Genomic DNA, 5812 nt, shown 5'->3' on the forward strand with positions numbered 1-5812 from the left:
TCAGAAAATCTTAAGGAACCTTATCAGAGATATCAGTGGGTGGTATTGCCTCAAGGAATGGCCAATAGCCCTACTATATGTCAAATTTATGTGTCTTTGGCCCTAGCTCCAGTTCGAAAAGCTTTTCCAGGTGTTTATATAATTCACTATATGGATGATATATTAATGGCTGCTAAAGATAAAAAACTTGTTTTTGATGCCTTTTCTTATTTACAAGAGGTTCTTAGCTTGGCTAATTTACAGATAGCCCCAGAAAAGGTACAGGTATCTTTTCCCTATCATTATTTAGGTCATGAATTGTTACGCACAGGCATATGCCCACAAAAGATTACTCTGCGTATGGATCAGCTACGCACACTTAATGATTTCCAAACCTTTCTGGGAGATATTCAATGGCTTCGGTCCACTTTAAAAATTCCAACAGGTCAGCTTCGCCCCTTGTATGATGTCTTAAAGGGCGACCCTGACCCTTCATCTCCCCGTAAATTAACAGCTGAAGGACGTGTAGCCCTACAACGTGTGCAAGAGGCCCTGGAACAGGCTCACATGCAGTATATAGATCTTAATTCTCCCTTATTGTATTTGATATTTTGCTTTACTCATTCACCTGCTGGAGTGTTTTGGCAAACAGGTCCAATTTCTTGGGTACATTCCCCAGCTTCTCCAGCAAAAATCATCACTCCTTATCCACAGGCTGTCGCTCAGATTATATTTAAGGGAATCAAGATCAGTGTTCAAACTTTTGGTAAGGAGCCAGATATTGTGGTGACCCCATACACCCAGTCTCAAGTAGCATGGTTGCAAGCTAATGATAATGATTGGGCCATATTGACATGCTCCATACAGGGTCGGTTTGATACTCACTACCCCTCCAATGATGTGTGTCAATTTTTTAAATTGCATCCTGTTATATTTCCCAAGATAGTACAAATGACTCCTATTCCTCAGGCCCGTGTGGTATTTACTGATGGCACTTCACATGGTTTTGCTGTGATGGTTTCTGGTAACATAGTAAAGAGAATAAAAGTCCAGGGCACTTCTGCCCAGGTGGCAGAGGTACAGGCACTGTTGCTTGCTTTACAGATGTTTTCTGATGAGAGTGTAAATATTTATACCGATAGTCAATATGTGGCACATGCCATTATGCCTTTGGAAACAACAGCCTACATACCATCCATTTCTTCCATTCATGAATACTTATTACAAGTGCAAGGACTTATATGGTCCCGCTCACATAACCTTTATGTGGGCCATATTAGAGCTCATACTCAATTGCCTGGACCTCTGAGTGAAGGTAATCAGAGGGCTGACGCCATTACTCGTATGGCTGTCACATTAGTCTGTTCTGCCTTTGATAAGGCTACTCAGTTGCATCAGCGTTATCATCTTAATGCTGGATCTCTCCGTTATCATACAGACATAACCCGGGAACAAGCAATCCAGATAGTTAAATCATGCCCCATTTGTGTGAAATTTTTACCTGTTACTCATTTGGGAGTTAATCCTCGAGGACTTTTACCTAATCATGTGTGGCAGATGGACGTCACACGCGTGCCTTCCTTTAAAAAATTACAGTATGTCCATATGTCTATTGATACATATTCTTCTCTAATTTTTGCTTCTGTCCATTCAGGGAAAAAGATTAAGGATGTAAAGAATCATTGTCTTCATGCTTTTGCTTACATGGGAGTGCCAAAATGCATAAAGACTGATAATGGTCCCACCTACAGTAGTACGGGATTTTCAAAATTCTGCCAAGATTTTTCTATTGTTAATAAGACTGGTATTCCTTATAATCCTCAAGGGCAGGCTATAGTAGAATGCTGCCATCGTACCTTAAAAACTTATATTGCTAAAGTAAAAAGGGGGGAGCTAGGGGCTCATCTCTCCTCTCCACATTCTATTCTTTCCCTTGTTTTATATATTTTAAATTTTTTATCGGTGGATTCTGCTGGAGTATCTGCTGTAGATAAGCACTGGAGGGCTCCTGTTGCAAATCACCCTCTGGTGCGATGGAAAGATCTTTCTACTGGCACTTGGAGGGGACCCGATCCGGTGTTGGTGTGGGCCCGGGGATCTGTTTGTGTCTTTCCGCAGGACAATGAAATTCCTCTTTGGGTTCCCGAATGCTGTGTGTGCCCTGTGGCTGCTGCTGAATCCCAACATGGCAGAGACCTATTGGGCCTTCATAAAAAACTCTCCCCTTCTGATACCAATGGGGATTGAGAGCCCAATACAGCCAGCCTTGGCAAACATTATTGTAAGCCTAGGAACTGTAGCCATGTGGTTGGATTCTTCAGAAGGTAATGTATGGTAACTTTTTTCAAAAAACATTGAGAATGTATCATACCTTGGAGATTAAGGATAACTCTGAAGGTCAATAAACTTCATTTGCTAACAGTAGCATGCCAGCTAAGCCTTTTTCGCATTTTGCAACCCCCCTCAAGCTGGTGTAGTACCTACTTTTCAGGAATGGCTCTGTGCAACATTTATTTGCCTCCTGAAATTCATCTAGCCTTTTTGAAGATACCTTAAAATTTGTGAGCCTGAATGTAGCCATTATTGAGACCATTAGTTCTGTTTTTGTTTTTGTTTTCTGTTTTCTTTATGTTTCTCAGTTGTTCTCTTGCAGACCTGCCAGCCTAAGTAGTGCTGGGATCAAGAAAAATGGGCCTTGGTGGTTCGTGTTCCTGGAGCCGTGTCCATGCCAGTGGACCATGGCAGCTAGACACAGATGATGCTCACATGCTCCAAAAGAGACTCTGACATTGCTGTTGCCGTTGTTGCTGTTATAGCAGTGGTGGCCACTGCTGCTATTGTTTCTGGGATTGCTATTTCATAATTGGTTACTACAGCTAGCACAATGGAGACCCTGGCAGCAAAAGTAGCTACCACAGTTAATCTTTCTTCTTATTGGGCATGATAAATTTAATTCCACTATTATACATTAAAATTGGCTTTGAAAGTTATAAATTATTAAAACTCAAGTTCCATTTGCTTATGGGATACCACCTTACAAGGACTCCAATTTGCAGTAAGGCTCATTTAAGAAGGGAATGGTTCAATTGCCTTTAGCCTCCTGGCTATGGGTGGGTTAGGACTTCTGTTGGTCTTTTCTGTATCGCACAGATTGCAAGCCCAGTGCGACTTTGAGATCTTTGGCAGCAGTCACTCTACAGCTCACATGGTTGAGTCTGTATGATAATGAGTATTCAGAGACGGGTAATACTTGGGGGGCGGCCATCAACCTAAGACAGAGCACTCGTGTGGCCTGGGCAGGTGTCTCTATGACGGGTAAGGTGGTCTGCTGACGTCCCACGCAACCTAAGTCAGAAGCTCATTTAATAAAAAGGGGGGACCTGTGGGCGCCATGGGCCCTGGCCCCCGACTGTGAGTGGCTGCGCCCTTGCTTGCTGACCTTGTTCAGATGTCCTCCCTATTCAGATTCCCTGCCGGTATCCACCCTTCTGAATGCTTAAGGGAAGTTCCTTGTTTGTGTATCCTGCATATTGGGCGTTAACAACTTAGATGCAAGAATGTAGAACATTGTGTCTGGAATGTAGACCATTGGTAGCGAACTTCTGCCCTCCGGGGTTCCTCCATTTGTGTTGTAAGCCTGTATTTAAGGTTTCTTTCCTTTTCAATAAACGGCATTCGACATTCAGTCGTGGCGAATGACTTGCTGTCTCTTGTCTCTATTTTTAATCCGCAGCCCTTCACTCAGACATGGTGAACAGGTATCGGTAATGCAGGCATTACCGCTACAACATGGCATCTGTAGGTGGTATGTAGAGTGAATAGAAAATTTCTTAATAAAGAAAAATAAAAAGAAAAAATACCAAAAAAAAAACCCAAAAACAAACAAACAAACAAAAATCTATACTTTGGTTTACACTTTTTAACATGCACACACATGCACACACACACACACACACACACACACACACACACACACACAAACAACATACCACTATTCAAGGCATTTCTCCAATACATATTTCTGTAAGCACAACCACCAAAATTAGAATACACCTATAACTAGCTATAGAATACATGTTTTAAAAATATTTATTATTTTAATCATATATAGCTGTGCATAGGTATGCACATGTGTGTAGGTGCTTGCTAAGATCAGAGGCCTCAGATCTCCTAAAACTTGGCTTATAGGCCATTGTGAGCCACTAGATATGGGTGCTGTGAACCAAACTCAGGACTTCTACATAAGCAGTACATCTCTTAACTACTGAGCCATATCTCTAGCCCTAGTGTATACATTTTTGACAACTGTATTTATATTGTTTATTTTATTCACCCTTAAATTTGTTGCAAGTATTTTAAGAAAATATTCACAAATTATTACAGAAGTAACTTTTAAAAGAGTTTATTTGTATCAGTTTATTTCTTGTGATTCTAGGAATGAAATTCCTGGCCTCAAATAGTTGTATCAAGTGTTCTACAAGATTCAGGACTTTTTTTTGTTTTTGTTTAATTATTTTAGGTGCTAAAAGTTTAGTTATATAAACCTAGAAAAGTAGGTTAAAAGTGAGCAATATTATCTTAAATGTATTATATCATCAAATAGCCCCTAATTGTTAATAATAATAGTAATAATAACAAATAATCATTAGTACATGTATGTACATGAGGAGGACAATGGGTGTTTTCTTCTATTGCTTTCTACCTTATCACCAGGAGACAAGGAATGTCACTGAATGTGAAGCTCCATCTTTTATTCTAGAGTACCTGAAGAGCAAGATCCTAAAATCTGTCTGTCTCTGACTGTCTACCTTGTACTTACAAGTGTATAGAGCAATGTAATTTGAAATATGAATGTTGTGATTAAAATGCATGTTCTCAGGCTTATATCACAAGTGCTTTCACCTACATCATCCATGTTCAAATTACTTTTGTAACATCCATGTTACAAATTCTGATAATGTTCTTCTTGCCAATTCAGTCATATAAATTATAGATTTTTAAATAAATTTAAACAAAAATACTATGACTATATACATAAGTATTAACTCTTCCATTATTTTATTCTGCATAAGTGGCTTGATGTTATTTCTGATTGAAAAACAAAGAGAAGAGAAGATATTAGACTCAATACATAATAGTAGCCTTCTATATAGTGAATTATAAAAAAAAATCAATTACATTATCTATTTATCCAAAGCTTTTAAAGCAAGTATTCATGAAAGAATCAAACATCTTGAACCTAACCAACACACAGCACAGGAATCACTATGTAAAATTCAAATAGCTTACACTTTAAAAAATTCAGAAACTACTAAAGAAACTAGATTACACAAAAGGTCATGATTCTTTAAAAAATGAAGAGGAAGCTAGGATGGGAGAAAAAAAAACAAGAACTGACTTGACATAGCAAATGGCATCTTTCATGATGATTTGCCATTAACAAACAAAAGACAAGCAGTTCATAGTCCAATCTTTGCTCTAGCAGAGACTGGTTGCTCAGAAACAGGGACACAACAATGTTTATGTCAGCATCAACAAACATAAGAGAAAATTGGAAGCTTCAAAGTACAGATCAAGGTCATATCAGAAAAAGTGAACCTTACAGGCATATAGTATTATCATGAAATACTTTTTCCAAAAACTGAATCTAAAAGTAATAGTGGACCAAAAGAGCTGTAGTAAAATACTATAATATTTTTATGCAGAGATTACTTTTTACCCTTATTAAGATGAAATTAAAAGTCCAGAGGCATTCAGCCTTCAACATCTAAGCTCTCATACCAAGTTCTGTGTGATTAGACATTTTATCATGCTATACTTGAAAATCTACACC

Source organism: Peromyscus leucopus, chromosome X (genome assembly GCF_004664715.2).
Source record: "Peromyscus leucopus breed LL Stock chromosome X, UCI_PerLeu_2.1, whole genome shotgun sequence".
In the NCBI taxonomy this organism is placed as follows: Eukaryota; Metazoa; Chordata; class Mammalia; order Rodentia; family Cricetidae; genus Peromyscus; species Peromyscus leucopus.